Below are 17,480 nucleotides of genomic sequence, written 5' to 3' on the forward strand. Positions count from 1 at the left end.
AGACACCAGCTGCAATAGATAACTCACAGGGCTTTAATCCACACACATTTTTTGTAGTGTGAAACAAGGACTCCCCACCTCCGCCACTTCATGACGACTCTTCCTGGTTCAGACCAAGTACCCATCTAGCTCAACATCCTGCTTCCTCTAGTAGCCAAGCAAACACTTCCAGGATTGCAACAAGTAAAGGTTGTAGGTGGGTCCACCATCCCTTTCAGAGATGTACAAAGATCTGTGAGCATGGAAACCTCACTGGCATAGGTATGGTTAATGGAGGGTTGGGCTAATTCATTCTTAGAAAGGGTGTAGGAGACAGTGGTCTTCACTATGTCTTGTACTAACTGCTTCAGAGTGGTACAGAGTGGAGACTTTGCCAGGATCGGCATACCTCTGTGCAACAACAAAATGTCAGAGTGCGCCTTGAACTACAGAGATCGTATTGGAAAGGCTGTAATAAAGCCAGTGCAGACTCTGTGCATTACTACTGCTTTTCCAGTCCCATCAAGAAGCAAATCTTAAACAGTTGCAGTCTTAAACAGCTTTTGCTACAAAAAAAGCAAGTTGTCTGTCCATAAGGACAGAGACAACAGGAGCAGGACTTCACCTGTGACAGGAAGAGCCTGAAATAGTGCACATTGTCATTGCTATTGAAAACTGAACCAGAACCATAATCTTAATTCTTCCACAGACTCTTCAAAATGATTATTTCTCTTGACTGTAATAGCTTTCATTAAATAAAAAAATTCCTTCCAGTAGCACCTTAGAGACCAACTAAGTTTGTTACTGGTATGAGCTTTCGTGTGCATGCACACTTCTTCAGATGATCTTGAGGTATCTGAAGAGGTGTGCATGCACATGAAGGCTCATACCAATAGCAAACTTAGTTGGTCTCTAAGGTGCTACTGGAAGGAATTTTTTTATTTTGTTTCGACTACAGCAGACCAACACGGCTACCTACCTGTAGCTTTCATTAAGTACAAGCAATTGTCAGAACTGGCCATAGTTTTTTTATGCTGAGAAATCATGAGCAAAGATGTCAGTTGCAATCCTACGTACATTTACCTAAGAGTATCACTGAACTCAATGGGACTTATTCTTGAATAGACGGGCATAGCTGCTTTCCTGAAAAACCTGCGTAGATGTCCTTCCAACTATGTGATCTTGCTTAGACCGTCTACTTCAGCCTTCACAAACCAGGTGCCTGCCAGATGTTTTGGACTACAAACCCCATCAGTCCTAGCCAGCATAGTCATAGGAGTGACAACACTGTTTTCATAATGTACATTTAGTACTTTTAAAAATTCACCATGCACAATCTAAAACAGGCATAGGCAAACTTGGCCCTCCAGATGTTTTGGGACTACAATTCCCATCGTCCCTGACCACTAGTCCTGTTAGCTAGGGATCATGGGAGCTGTAGGCCAAAAACATCTGGAGGGCAGAGTTTGCCTAAGCCTGATCTAAAACAACCAGTTGCAAAACTATGATGACCAATGACAAAAAAGCAGGGCAATAGCCCCAAAGCAATAAAGGTTCTAGGAAGGCACACGTAAGATTTATGGACCCAATGAAGTATCCATTTTAGATTCTTCAGGGTTGGGGGAATGTAATAAATATAGCTACACAAAAGACCATGGTGCCTAATGAATGCTATGTGTGTATTAAAATCCATTTAACCAAACAATCTCCCTCTGAAGAAAGGCTTCAAAGCCCAAGTTTTGCTGGGACATTGAACCAATTAAGTAAATCTTGTGTGCACTTCCTAGAACACTCTGTGCAACTTTGGCGACACATGGCATCATCTGGAAGTCACTGTCCCCTTCTCATTTCTGAAAAATGGCTGGGAATCATCACACATAGATGCTGGCAGCACGGCTACTGTTTGATTTCCAAGACTTGTGGGAACCTCCCTCCAGTGTTACGTGCTTGGATGATTGGTGCTGGAATGGTTCTGTCACGTTAAAGCTGCCCCCTTTCATTTTAAGGATGTGTCTTTGGCATTGTTATAGCTGACCTGAACCACTTGAGTAGCCACCATACAAGCAACTAAACAGACAGATGGAGACGATTATGTGGTCAGAGATCGTCATAGTGCCAATGGAGTGTAAGATTTGTTGGGTGTGGTTTCCTCCACCCTCTGTTTTTGCATTCCTGCTCCCACCCTGAGTGGCCTGGATGGGAATTGCAACAATACACAGGATTTTCAGAAACTGGAGAGCATGGATGGAGAATCTGCAGCCCGCCAGATATTGATGAACTCCAACTCCCATCAGCTCCAGCCACCACAGCCAAAGGTCAGGGATAATAGGATCTATAGTCCACCAACATCTGGAGGACCACAGGTTTCCCATCCCTGTAAGAGAGACTTAAGCCTTTTTCACACATTATGAAGAAGGCCCCACATGATTAAGGGGAACGTCTGAAGACGGAAAGTCTATGCATGTAGGCTTCCTCACTTCATGCATGGTTACGGTTGGGGTGAGGCATTGGGAGTTCCTAATGTTAGGAGCTGGGCCTGTGATACAATCCCGTTTCCTCTTCATTCTGTGAAGCTTCCTTCACATACTCAACCAGCAGAGCATGAGACTCTTAATCTCAGGGTTATGAGTTTGAGCCCCACATTGGGCAAAAGATTCCTGCATTTGCAGGAAATTAGTCTAGATGGCCTTTGTGGTCTCTTCCAGCTCTACAATTCTATGAAACTGTGAAGATGACTGCAACAGCATACTAAAGACACAAATCCTCAACTGGAAAAATATAAAATAGATTTTTTTAAAGCTTCCAAGAACTGTGTGGCTTGTGTGTGCCTCCATTGAAATCTTCATGGTTACATCTTAACAATTTGCTTTTCATGGCCATTGGAAGCAGAAATCCACATTTCTCTTTTTTGTGACATCACTGTCCTCCGGTTTGGGACTGACTTGTCTCCAAGTTCTCTAGTCAACTAGGAGAGGTGTCAATGCTGGAAGAGGAGCTAATTGTCTTTTGGACAGTTGGACTTCTATCTTGATCAGTATCCCAGGCTTTAATTCCACTCTAATATCAGGCATTCCTCATTTATTTTTCATTTGGGGTGAAGGAACCCCACAGGGTGATCACACATTAAGGTTACAATCCTATACACATGTATTTGGGAGTTATAATCTTGCTGAAGTCACTAGGGATAAAACATGTAAGGGATAGTTCACATTGTGCTTACTGTATTTTGCACTTAATGACTCTATGGAGGCCAAACATGTCAGCCAAGCTTATACAGCCTTGATTTCCATGACTAGGTTTAAAAAAAAAAGTATGACTGACAGTTCTGAATTAGTCATCTCTTAAATAGCTCCAATAATCCATGTTCCCATACAAAAATGCTGAAGATAAGAAAAGAGTAATCATTCAGCCCTATAAAGAATAGAAATTTGAAACCACCTGCAGATATACTGCTGGGAAACAAAGTCATTTCCTTCTTGCAGAGCAGCAGCTAACATTGGTGTAAATAAAAAAATAGCTCCTGGACGCAAGTGGATGTCAAACAAGCTGTGGAAGAATGAGCAAAGACTCTTTAAAAAAAAACAAAAAGACTGGCTTTATCTTAACACCCAAACTTATTGTGTCCAAATCAAACCTCAAACATATTCACGCAGACACAAGTCCTATAGAAACCAACTGAAATTTGACCCTGAAAGCACTTACTGGCTGATGTGTTTTCATTTCTCCCATGCATTTACACATATTACTGCTAGGACCTTTCTCTCTGTTATACTAGTAAGAGGAACCAGCATATGAAGAAGAGATGGTGGTAACCCCTGATATTCTCTAAACATTAACGTGACATCATCAAGGATTCCTTTGAAGAAGATCGTAGTATTCAAATTAAAATAGCAGCAGTGCAGACCTAAGACATTTTGGTGCCTAACGCAGAGCAGTAAATAGCATCCTCTCTCCCCAAAGTACTCCATACTGGTCATGGTACCCAAAGTCTTTCCAGTTATTTTAGCACTTGAGACAGAAAAGCTCTTCTGCTCCCTGGAGGTAAAAATAAAATCAATAATAAATTAAATAACCAACAACTTATTTCATAAAATTTACACACCATTTGATTTAGGGGTTGTTGTTTTTTAACAAAGCAATTTATGAAAACTTGCATACCATTTTATTGATGTCTACCATTAGGTTGAGACAACCAAAATCAGCTGCCTCAGGTGGCTGCCACAGTCGAATGGTAGGGCTGGCTCTGAATAGCAGAAGCCATTCAGCATTAGTGCCCATTCCCCCCCCCAATTAATATGACATTGTTGCTGCAAAATTCTAAGATGCTGTGATATAGCCCCTAACCATCACAGGAGTATCCTTAGTTTGGATATTGGATGTAAAAACTTGTGGCAACACAGGAACTGCCTTTTTTGTGTTAAGAGCCTCACAAATCACCAGGCAATCAGGTCTGTAGCCCTGTAAGAAGTATAAACCCATCCATCTTCAAATGGAAAAATCCTTGGATGTCAAAGGGTCTTCCTTATATTTTCAAACTCACAACCAGAACTCCAGCTTCATATGGTTGTAATAAGCCATACCTCTACACATAAACACTGTATCATTTTTTTAAATTAAAAAAAAACTTGATACGCCTAGGCAGCTCTATGATTCTGTATTATCAAGGCTCAAAGCCTTGATAATAAACCATCCAAAATCCTTTGCAATAGATGACCTAGCCAGAAGAGTATTTGAAAATCATTCAAAAATCATTCTTTCCATAGATGCCTAACTTCCTGTAAGAGTGGTGGTTCATAATGCCTTCCATATTTGGAAATGCTGTCCCGCACCATCTCAGCATGTTTCACAATCTGTTTTCATGAGTCTTTGCCCAGAATGAAAACCCACGAAGTTCTTTAACTGGGATCCTGATATCTGCTACTATTTCAAAGTACGGAGAGATGCAAGCCCATTTTCTCTCAAGTTTTTCCAGGATGAGCAACAAGCGTAATAAGAAAAGACGACGTTCTGCGACAATCACAAAATCTGCTCCTTTTCTCTATTTACCTATTCAGATATATTCCATGCTGTTTTGAAAGATGCACAGTTATACATTGTTAGCAAGATTTACATAAACCAGCCACAGCTCAAATCAAAATGCTGCAGAGCTGAGGAGGCTCACCTTACCTGGACTATGAATTGCCAGAAAGAGTAACCCCCTGCCAAGTAATAAACTAACACACAATTAAGCCAATCTACATCAAAGCATGTTCAGCCTCTAGCAAGTCACTGCATTCCTTGCCAGAATAAAAATGAACTGGGTTAAAGCAAATAATGTTGCACAGTTCAGTGAAATTACATTTCTGTCTCTTGAGTGCAGGTGACAGAGGCATCCCAGGCACACAAATAAAACCCAACCTTTGATCCTTTAGTTCTGCTCTTTCTGACCACAATGGTGATGCCTGCCACCATCACACATTTATATCCCAACCTTTCTCTTAAGGGATTTGTCCCCAGGGAAGGGCTGTAGCTCAGAGGTCGAGCCTTGCAGGCAGCAGGTCTTGGGTTCAACCCCTGGCCTCTCCAGGCAAGGGCTGGGAGAGTTTCCCTGCCTGAAGCCCTTCAGAAATGCTGCCAGCCAGTTTAGACATCACTGAGCTAGGTGGGACCAACTGTCTGACTGCGTTCAAGGCAGCTTCCTGTGTTCCAGAGGTTAATGCTGAGCTGCAGGAACTCAACAGGAAAGTCTCCAAGGACAGTTCATAGCCGCACTCACAAGGAGAGTCCAAAAATGCAGGCAGCTGTGTTGATTCACAGAGAACAACTATACTGACAACCCGGATGAGCCATGCGGCATGACGGCACTCTTGTGCATAGTTATGCAGGAGTAAACTCCCTTGAATTCAGAGGAAGTTACCCCCAAGTGCAGGGGTCAGCAACCTTTTTCAGCTGTGAGCCGGTCCACCGTCCCTCAGACCATGTGGTGGGCCGGACTATATTTTGAAATAAAGTATAAACGACTTCCTATGCCCCACAGATAACCCAGAGATGCATTTTAAAGAAAAGCACACATTCTACTCATGTAAAAACACCAGGCAGGCCCCACAAATAATCCAGAGATGCATTTTAAATAAAAGGACGCATTCTACTCATGTAAAAACACGCTGATTCCCAGACTATCCGCAGGCTGGATTGAGAAGGCGATTGGGCTGCATCCAGCCCACAGGCCTAAGGTTGCCTACCCCTGCCCAAGTGCATAGGTTCGAGTTGCAAAACACAGAGCTTTAACAAAAGATCTTCCACCAGATGAAATGCAGCATTTAGCTTTCTGTTAGTAACATAAACTATCTTAAAAAGAAGCACTACTATTTAAACTGCTTGTGTGAAGTAGAAACCCTGCCAAGAGAAAGAAGCATAAGGCCTCTGCTTGAATATTTTCTTCATTCCCCATGTAATTAGTTTTATTGTGAAAACTATTAGCCACTCTTTGTTGTAAAAATAAAAAAGGGATATCATAGAAGGATACATTTACACAATATCATCACATTCCAATGACTTATAAAACAGGCGGGGTAAAGATGTCAACAGCCATATTAATAATGGTACCATAAAGCAAGCAGGCTCAGAAGGAAAGGAATGGCCGGGGGCACCAACACCCTTCCCTCTATATGTTAATCTGTGACCAACTAAAACTTGAAAGCCTCATTATCACCTCATCCACATGCTAGAGCAAGGTGTTCCAGCAAGATGGTGGCATTTTGCTCCTCCTCTGAAATCATCCTAGAAGCTACACTTGCCTGCTCTCCTTTTCCAGCTCCACTACACCGCTTCTCACAACAACCTTGCGAGGCATCTCCAGGTAAGGTTGGGAAAGACCCTGTCTGAAACCCTGGAAAGCTGCTTTCACGCAGGACTGAGCCAGAGCGACCAAACTTTCTGACTCGGTACAAGGCAGGCTGCTATAAACTATAATTCTAGGTTAGCTTGACAAGTAACAACTTGGCCAGAGCTACTTAGTGGTCTTCATAGCTGAGCAGTGAGTCCTGTTCCAAGTCTAACACTCTACCCATTACACCACATTGGCTTGTGACTCGTCTGGTATGTTCTGCATTCCATAAAGAAGACACAAACACACACACACACACACACACAGAGAGAGAGAGAGAGAGAGAGAGAGAGAGAGAGAGAGAGAGAGAGAATGGAGGCAAAAATGCCTATTCCACCCAAATTGGAAGATTGTCCTGCATAGCGGCAGACCTGTCAGCCGCAGGGCTTCGCCACACCCCCCAGGAACTTTTTCTCTCTCCCCCTTGTTCTTCAGATAATCTCCCTGTGCAACATCCTAAACTCTGAACAGTTTTACAGCTGTCGAGTCGCTAATGGGAACTTCATCTGTGTGTACCCAGCACAAGTGCTGTCAGGAAGAAACCAAATGTCAACCTGAGGTATGCAGCAGTAGCCATAAATATTCCTTTGAACATTTACCATCTGGAACAGTAGATTCTGCTTCGACAGAGAGCTTGGACTAGCCGGAGGGCATTGTCTTTTCTTTTTAAAGATAGTCCCCCGTCAGGTCAAGTGATGCGAGAACAGAATTTAGATCCCTGCTCAGTTTCTCTCCCTCCACCTCTTGGCACCCAGAAGTTTTCAAGGACATTAATGTCACTAAGCTCGCAATCCTTCCTCACAAATTCTATCCAACTCAGCGGGACTTACTTCTGGAGTAAATATGCACAGAATCAGGTGGTAGGTCAGTTACCTAAAATGCAGCTCCACAGGAGGAAGCAATTAGACTGACATCGCTTTGCGTGTTTATATTCTTGACACCACACCGCTGCACCTTGCCTTGTACCATATTGTATATCTTTGTGGAGACAAGGTGGCTTACAGAACAAGCCTCACCAGCCACATTTCTCCAGATATGAAAGGGCAGCTGGAGCTGTTCAGCCCATGGAAGTTTTAACCCCCATTTGCAAGCGTTCTCTTTTTCTGCCTTTAAAAATATCTGGGAAAGTTTCCACCTCTCCTTAGGAGCTTTGTGTGGAAGGGGGTGGAGAGAGAGAGAGAATCAAAACACTCCCATTTTAGTCATTTCATTTAACTAATTAGCAGTTTGCCAATACCCTTATTTGATACTGCTAGAGGGGTTATTTAGGAAAAAAACTATGCTTTCTTGGAGAGGGTGTATAATCTGTAAGCCAGCCAAGCAGACAGGGGAATGCTAAATGTATGCATTTAACTTGAAAAGTTTTAGGGGTGATGTTATCCGAAGCACGCATCCTCCATCATAACCCCCCTACATTCCTCAGATCTTATTCCAGAAAGGATTAGGCACAGTATCACTTAGAGAATCTCTCACCTTTAAAGGTTGAGAGCATAGCAAAACTCCCCCCACAGCCAGCCACCCATGGGAGAGAATAACTTCTCGCAATTCTTACATTCCAACAAGGGATGCAAGAGTTATTGCCTATGCATATTTATTTATTTCAAGGCTAAATGTTGTTATTTGGTCACAGATTAACACAAACAAACAAAACAAAACCGGATGCCTCAAAATATATAAGAAACAGAGAGCCAATCATATCTAACCAACAAACCGCACATTCTACTTAAGTTGGCAAGTAACCTGCACCATAAGAGCCTGGAGAGCAGTTACAGGTCCCGATCCTCCATTTACCAAGGAAACCCCATAGAGTTCAATGGGTTTACTCCCGAAGCAAGGGGCATAACCACTTTAAAGCCGGGAATCCTTCTAAGCAGCAATCCCCACATGTGGGGGTAGGAGGCATGTTGGCGAAATCAGCTTTGAGGGGTAGCCCTGAAAGTCGTCGCATTAAACGCAGATTAAGGACCATTTATTTGCCCAAGTCTCTGCATCTTGTTCCTTCCCTGCAGATTTGTTTCAAGAAGGGAAAAAAGAAAAGCCCCTTTCAATTTAATTAACACTTCGGAGAGGCTGTTTAGAATCTATAAATAAATACAGCTAGACTTTAATGATCCGTTATGGTGATGCTACTTAGTTTTCAGCGAGTCGTAAAACTTTCACAAACAGACCTGCAAATGAATTACATCCATCTGCTCCGCGCAGCTGCGAGGGCAGCTCCTCATCTCCACAGCGCTGGGCTGCTGCTCTCAGCTTGCGGCTGCTGCTGCTGCTGCTCGCCCTCCTCCCACCTTCACCACCCTGGAAATCCAGCAGGCAGCTTTGCCAAGTCATCGACATACCCCAGCCCAGCCCAGCATTTGCCAAAAAGGAGCCCGTCCCGGGGAAAAGAAAAACCAACTACACCGGATACCTCTCCAAAAGAAGAAGCTGACTTGCCTCTCTGAACCGGCCAAAGCACAAATTCCGCCCCGCTGTCTTTCTTGGCACCCGGTTCCCGCAGATAGCAGAGTTGCGTGCGGGCGCTTTCCAAGGAGAACGCGGCCAAACTTTTTTGTTTCCTTTTTTTTTTTTTTTGGTACTTGAATGATCTACTGCTACTGGCAGTGGTGGTGGGGAGAGATGTAAGACCCTGGCATCGCTCTAGGGCGCAACTAAAGCTTCTTTAGCATCAGAAATCTGGAGAGGGGAGGGGGGTCGAAAGCGTGCACGTGGGTGCGTAAAAGACACTCCCCCGCCGCAGTCCATCCCGTCCCCCACCCCACCTTCCCCGCCGACCAGAGGCTGCTGCTGCTGCTGCTGCAACACCTTCTCGAGCGTGACCTTAAAGTGCATCCAGAGTGTCAGGTCTGCGAGGGAAGGCAGGCATCAAGCTCTGCCCGCTGTTATCTGTCAGCTATACAATAGGAGCATTGATAAGACGGCCGCGACCGGCTTGGACCAAGTGCGCCGGGCTAGCATTCCATTCAAAAGCAGAGGAGAGAGAGAGAGAGAGAGAAGGGTGGCTGGGAAGAGAAAGGGGCAGCACAGAGGGAATCCTCCGCTGACTTTTGTCCCTTTTACCTGGGCGATCTGCCGCTTCCTGCGTAAAAAGGGACCCTCTTCCGCGCTCCCCCCCCCCAGGAAAGAGCGCGCCCGCGCGCCACCTCTGGCTGCTTCCTTTGCGCAGCCGGAGGAGACCACCCCGCTTCGCCTGGGCCGCCCTCGGCTCGCCTAATCCCCACTCGAACGCGATGACACACACTAACCCCAACCATCTGTTGAAACACGTCCTCAAGCCCTCGGCGCGCCGCTGTGTCAAGACCGCGGGGGCTGCCCGAGCCAATCGCCGGCGCGGGGTGGCTCCGGAGGAAGCGCCGGCGAGGCAGCAGCGACGAAGACGGCGGCGACGACGCGAGGCTCCAGGTCGGAGCGCGCACTTAAGCCCGGTAACCTGAGAGTTGCCGACAGAAAAAGGGCGGCTATTAAGAAATCCAGCAGCCGCAGGAGCAGGAGGCGAGGGGCGGGGTCAGCGGGGAAGGTAGAGGGGAGGGGAGGCCTCTTCGCCTCCGCCCCCTATTCAGGCTGGGGGGGGGAGAGAGGGTGGCTTTGCAGGCGGGGGGCGGCGGTCTTTAGCGCGCCTCCCAACTCCTTGCATTCCCAAAGGACCTTCAGCTGTGAGACGCACGGGAGAGAAAGGGGGGGGGCACCAAAGAAAAGCACATGGCAAGGCTGTTGAGAATCTCCAAATAAAAAAGCCTTCCTCCTCAGCTAGAGGAAGAGATCAAAAGCTCCCGCTGGAGAACCTGAGCAAGTGCTAATGTGCGGGTCGTTTGCGCCGAAACGGAGCAATTCGCATCTTGAAATCCTAACGCCACCTCTTCTCGGGATGGTCTGGAGAGGGGTGGGGAGAGAGACTGCGAGAAGAGCCGGGCTCTTTCTGATGCTAAGGGAGGCTTTGCCCTCTTTACGCGGGTGTAGATCCGCTGAGCTGCAGGCATTTCTCCAGCGCGGATCTCTGCATGTCTGGGTCCGCTGCCTGTGCAAACAAGTGGATTGTCTTTCAAGCCAAGGCGCAGCAGTGACCGAGGGGCAAAGCAAGGCGCCAGCAGAAGGGATCCTATCAGAGCGACGCATCTGTGTAAATGCCCACATTCCCAGGGGGCAGTTTATGCCCAGGAAGCCCCAGCCCACTGAGCTCAGTGGAACTGAGAGTGCAGTCCGATGCAGAACCAGCCTATTCGGAAGCCCCATTGAATTCAGAAGGATTTAACACTCCCGTAAAAGTGTGCAAAGTTATTCACAAGTAAACATGCAAGAGTTCATGCTTCACTTAAGCAAGTTATCTCATTTAAACAACAACAATACACAACTGGCCAAATGAGGTATCTTGTATGATTCTCCTCGCTCTTAATCAGGTCAGAAAATCTCTCTGAATTAGAGAGATGATTTAGCAGAGGTAATTTTCAATTTAGGAGTGGCTTCTATCAACACAGATTACAGATTTTATATCTATCTGAGCTTTCCTACCTCTGTGACATCTGTCTTGTTTGTAAAGCGGACCTAATCATTAGAAGGGTGATACGAAGGCAAAGGAAATACATTTTGTAACTAATAAAAAATCCCAAAATCCTTATTTGCATGTTCTGTGAAATAAGCAAGTGTGGAAAGAAGAAGGGAGAGAAGTCTTTTGAGTCTTTAAAGATTCATTCTAAAGTGTCTGACTTGACACTTCGTTAAATCTGCATTTCACATGAGGACAGATGTTGGATTTCTTTGAACTGGGAAAGGAAATTCTAAAAAGAGAACTGTCATTAAAAGTGCAAAGCTCTAAACTGTAGAAAGACTTGCAAATATGATCTGTTTTAAGCGACGAGTTAAAAGAAAATGATCTGAAAGCCCAGAAACACTTATTCAGTTTGCTTCGTTTTTGAAATCAATACATGTTAATGGAAGATATGTTAGACCCACATTTCATAATAAAACATTAATTAAGAGAGGTATATTTTTGTGCCCAGATGGTAAATGGGGAAAATAAATAGTTCTTCATTTCATTTGCTTCAAGTTCTTCCTAGAAGTGATTATATGGTGTCTGTTTCAGCCTATTAAACTGCAACCGCTTTCACAGATGCTGGTATTCACCACAATACAATTCCCTAATCTTCTCAATCCAGGTAAACAAGGAGCAGGGCAATATTTTCAATGATGGTAAGTGGCAAGGCCAGCTAAACCTATTATCCCTTGGGTATCATAAGAATTTAAATAGTGCCAATTAATGTTACAGGGCAAACTTTGTTTTCTCTCTCTCTTCTCTCTCCCCCCCCCCTTTATTTCTTTCCCTACCAGACTGTGGTCTTGAAAGTCTCTGGATAACCTTGTCCATTTGGAAATCCCTGGAGGCATTCTGAGAGCTAGTTTGTTTTACATTCTCTTCAACTGTTCTCTGAGTACTAAGTAAAACCGAAGAAGCTGCAAAAGGACAGACGTAACAGTTTCACCCCTACCGTTTCAGTAACACCACATCAGAAGTGCATACTATTTGGAGACATGGGAAATCCAAAATATTGCAAACAGCTGTTAGAAAAGATAGCCAGTACTGAATTAAGCAACAGAGACAGAACAGGTGAAAAAAGTTTACTGTTGCTTTGCATACTGAAGCACTTCAAATATGTTTTTTTACGAACAGATGGTCAGCAGTTTGAGGACAGAGAAATGAAATTGTTGTGAGTTGTCCGCAGCCAAGGGATAGGGTGTAATGTAAACAGTGATGATGTAAATACAATTAAATGGTAATATTAGTAAAGTGGAAATATTGTTTCTAAATTTGCTGTGGCACGTACACACTGACTATGTTTAAGTCCCCCCCCCCAATGATGCTGATTTTCCCTTGCTAGACCTAAGGAGTCCCTAATTTTGTTAGTTTTTAATGGCAATATAAATTCAAACGTGTCCATGCAAGCATTAATGAAATACTGTACTAGCAAGCTGGCCGTCGAAGAGTAGCAGTGTATATGGGCATGTGCTTTAGGAATGAATGAGACCGTGCATAGTAAGTGGTCTTATTCTTCACCACCATGTTTGCTGCCTGTGACCCTTAATATTGCTCAAGGTGATTATTCTATGCTGCACTGCACTGGATACAGCATTTTTCTTCATTCACTGCCCTCTTCCTCCACACTAGTCCCACAACTTCCTCCCAAGTCTCCCCAATATTTTCAGCAGAATCTATTCATATATTCAGATGCAAGTCCTAACTGGGAAAGGGAAGAGAAAACACATTTCCAGGAAGTTCAAGGATCCTTCATGAAGGTCAGAGCAGCAGGAACACATCTACCCGGCACAATGGAACTTCTCTTTGTACATAAGAGAGATTTTAGAATATATGGGTGCATATTACTAGATCATTGATAGATAATCCTCAAGTCCCAGTGATCTAAATCAATCACAAAATAAAAAATTCCTTCCAGTAGCACCTTAGAGACCTACTAAGTTTGTTATTGCTATGAGCTTTCATGTGCATGCACACTTCTGCAGATACTTCAGATACTTCAGACCAATACGGCTACCTAAAGGTAAAGGTAAAGGGACCCCTGACCGTTAGGTCCGGTCGTGGACAACTATGGGGTTGCGGCGCTCATCTTGCTTTACTGGCTGAGGGAGCCGGCGTACAGCTACCGGGTCATGTGGCCAGCATGACAAAGCCGCTTCTGGTGAACCAGAGCAATGCACGGAAACACCGTTTACCTTCCTGCTGGAGTGGTACCTATTTATCTACTTGCACTTTGATGTGCTTTTGAACTGCTAGGTTGGCAGGAGCAGGGACCAAGCAACGGGAGCTCACTCCGTTGTGGGGATTCGAACCGCCAACCTTCTGATCGGCAAGCCCTAGCAAGCCCTAGGCTCAACCTACCTGTAACTAAATCAATCACTTCTTCTACGTTCAGCATTCTCTTATATTCTCTATTTATTCAGTTCTCTTATTTATAACACGCCCCCTGAAGGCACTTCAGTAAACAAGGTCCTATATTATATGGATGGGAAAGCTGATATACACACAATTTTGTAAATCTGTGGTCTTTTTTAAGAAAGAATGCTATTTTCTTAAGAATTAAATTAGAAACATTCAGTTCCACAAAGGAAAGTCTTCCTGTAACATTTAAGCTGTTCTAATGAATGCCATTTTGGGAGAATTTAGGATAATTTCAATTTCCCAGATGCTCTTGTACATTTTTTTTAAAAAAACTACACATCTCTTATAATCTGTAATAACCCCATCACACTCCCTGTTTGCTGACTTCTTGCCCATTCCTCTCATGCTTTCGTTGATTACTAAACTCCAACTTGAGTTCAGTAATCAACTAAAGCATGAGAGAAAGTGTCAGTTCCCCTTGAATTTAGGAAGTCATGGATCCATTTAAATCAATTTAAATGGAGACCTTCCATTGTCGATTGTGTGTGAATACTGCATCTTTGCATGCTCTTGCATTTACTATAGAACCAGGATTGCCCCTACCATTAGAGTAAAGCAGTTGCCTCAGGTGGGAAAGGCTGCAAGGCGATGAGTGATGGTGAGAATTTAGAGCACAGAGTTCACCTAAGGTAGCCCAAAGTCTTAGGACAGTGGTTCTCAAAGGATGTGACATGCCACACTGGTGTGCCAGGAGATTTCAAAGCCATTCAAGGAAATATTAAACATTTCAGTGTAATATAGTATAGTATTAATATTGTTTAATTTATTTGCAAAATATGGATATATATCTTTTCAAAATCTTTTCTGTTTGTTTTCCAGTGCATTTCTTATCAATAAAACGTTTAGTGTGGTGAAAGCAAATTTTTATTCTGAAAATATGGCCGAGAGTGAAAAGGTTTGAGAACCATTGTCTTAGGGCGACCCTGTATGGAACATGACTCAGCTTTCCAGGCTTGAAAAAGAGCTCTGAGAATCTTGAAAGGTTGTTTGATCCCTCAACACATATTTGCACATTGTATCCGAACGAACGTTGGGTTTTCTCCTGTGAAGCTCATATGAGGAATTGTTTTAGCAGTCTGCTCTGCTCAAACCACCCACCATAAATGTTAAAAGGAAAATGGAAATCCTAGCTAGGTCAGAATGACCTTGTTGAGATAAGATTTAGAACCAAATAAATAATGTCCTGCTGAAAAGAAAATCAGACATGCAAGATTCATTGTTGGCAAATTCAGTGTTGTAAAATGCTCACTTTTATTCTCGTTCCCACAGTTAACATCTTACAGTAACCAACAGGTCTCTGTAAGAAAGTGTGTTAAGCGTCCCTCATCTTGGTTCACTTCCAGATCTGTATTCTGATTACTTTGCACAAAGTTTGCAGGGAGGCTATACTGAATCCACTGTTTACTGAGCATTCCCTCTGATTTGTTTACTGGGACATTAGAGGAGTCACATAAAGTTGGCTTGTTGCAGAAGAGCGGCAAGATTGACTTTAATTGTGCAACCTGAATTTGCCAGTATACCATAGAATCCTAACCACAAAATACCAACTGTCTGGATGTGCCCTTGATCTAAAATGAATTTCCTACTTTCCCCTCCTCTTCCTTGCACCAACGTAGGAACTACTATGCAGACACAGTTTCAAATCTATCTATTTAGCTATTCTTCCTTTAGTTTTCCTTATTAATAAGTATGTCCTGTGACCCACAGCTGCAAATGGTGCTGAGGTGTATAATGTTGAATCAAGTCTCAGAATAAAAACAAGTGAGGAGGTCAACAGGTCATAATAAATGGCATTGACCACAAGCCTTTAGATATCACTGTTTCCAGCTACATACAGCCTGGCGAGAAGGTTAAAGGGGAACTGCAATGGTTGTCAATCCTATTTTTGTCTTTCGCCTTAAGCATCATCTATCAACAGCACATGTGTTTTTTAGTTGCTTCAAGCTTTCTGCCCTGCATAGGGAATTGCCTGTAGTGGTCCAGGGCCCAGGGCAAAGTCTGAAGGCGCAGGACACAGCAACTAAGCAGGTGTAAGCCATGGCACTGTCTGGATGAGACACACCATTTGGCAACTCTTTGTACACTGCTTTGAGGTCCTTGAGGTAAACGGTTGGATATGAATATAGCAAATAAGTTCACTTCTTACTATGCCTATGCAATCCAAAACGAACAGGAATTTTATCTCCCATTCCCAAGAGAAAGTGCTGAAGTGTCAGGTAAGAATATGAAATGTCAAGTAACAAGCTTGTTCTGTACATGTCTACTCAGAAGTAAGCACCACTGCATTCATTGGGACCTACTCCCACATTGATGTATACAGGATTGCAGCCTTCCAGAGCATAGTGCTATACATGTTTACTCAGAGGTAAATCCCACTGTATGCCTTGGGGCTTAGTACTTTGGGCTGCAATCCTAATAAAGTCTACTCAGAAGTAAGTCCTATGGAATTCAGTGGGGCTTTCTCTTAGGTTTGGATTTTTCCTTGGGGATTACTCCCGATGCCTTTCTCATGAATGAGCATGGCTGCAAGGCAGCCAAGATTTAGGGTGAGAATTCTTCTCCTAGGTAGGCTACTTTCCTTATGGTGTACAGGTACTGTGAAACAGACAGAACAGCTAGAACACAAGTAAATGTAGTGTTTTATGAAAAATGCATAAGAGCAAATTATTAGGCCTACTTTGTGGCAGTGAAGATGACAAAGCGATCCCATTTTTCTGCTGCCATTGTGTCCACAGGTAACCCTCCAGCAAGGCTAAAGGATTACCGTACTTAAATCAGACAAAAAGGCTGGAGGTGATAGAATACTGATAGAAGACCTTTGCAGCCTGTTTTACCAGTAAAGTGGTTCATATTTGTTCTGCACTTGACTGTGCTGTTAATACAGATTCCATGAAGGTGTCCAGAGCACTGTCTAGTCATACAGCTTGGGATAAATTTCAGTGAGGATGTGGGAATATACATTGGAAGGGTTTCAGTCAACCACCTGTATACTTGACCCTTGACCCATATGACTCCATGCCATGTAAGCATGGAGCCCTAAAGCATTTGAGGCCTAAATACTTGACTGAAGGAGGGCTTTCCCTATATCAAGCTACACTAGACTTAGGCTGCAATCCTAGGCACACATACCTTTATGTATTTTTTACATTTATGTTCCACCTTTCCTCCTCTTAGGTCAGGATAAGAGATAGTGAGCGGCCTAAAGTCATTCTGTGGGCTTCATGGCTAAGTGGGGATTTGAACCCTGGTTTGCCAGTCCTAGGCCAAACCACTACACCACACTGGAATATGCCCCAATGAATAAAATTATGATTTATTTCTGAGTAAACATTGTGCTCGTATAATATGTATTTTCCCCTTAGTGCACCAAGTTGCAGATTCTCCAGGATCCCCTGCCTGCCCGCTTTCTAGTTTCTAAGTATGAAGTTAACTTTATTCAAGCTAAAAATCTGGGAGTAAGCCTGGCAAAACATGTGCTCTGTAGAACAGTCGTTTTAAGAGTGTTAAATGTGAACAAACTAAAAACAACTGATCAGAATTAAATCGCTTCCTTTAGCCAGATCTCGCCATCTTCATTCCTTCCCAGCTCAGCCTGACACAAACCTGGCTCTGAACTGGAACAGAGAGATATGAGAAATCCACAAACCTCCACATAAATTTCTCTTATCAACATTCAGCTTCAACATTTTT

At 43.7% G+C, this 17,480-nt stretch overlaps 1 protein-coding gene across 7 annotated transcripts in view; it reads right to left on the minus strand.

Moving 5' to 3' along the window:
* Window positions 1–10,325, minus strand: part of SULF1 (sulfatase 1) — a 101,838-nt gene extending 91,513 nt beyond the window's left edge. For 3 of the 7 annotated variants that reach the window (XM_053395927.1, XM_053395929.1, XM_053395924.1), the window contains exon 1: window positions 10,090–10,325. The gene's annotated coding sequence lies outside the window, so the exon portion shown is untranslated. Of the gene's footprint in view, window positions 1–9,012; window positions 9,037–9,904; window positions 9,987–10,089 lie in introns of those variants that run through there. The other 4 variants (XM_053395931.1, XM_053395930.1, XM_053395925.1 and 1 more) reach the window with 3 other exon arrangements.
* Between the last annotated feature and the right edge of the window lie 7,155 nt (window positions 10,326–17,480).

This window comes from Podarcis raffonei, chromosome 7, assembly GCF_027172205.1.
Source record: "Podarcis raffonei isolate rPodRaf1 chromosome 7, rPodRaf1.pri, whole genome shotgun sequence".
Classification (NCBI taxonomy): domain Eukaryota; kingdom Metazoa; phylum Chordata; class Lepidosauria; order Squamata; family Lacertidae; genus Podarcis; species Podarcis raffonei.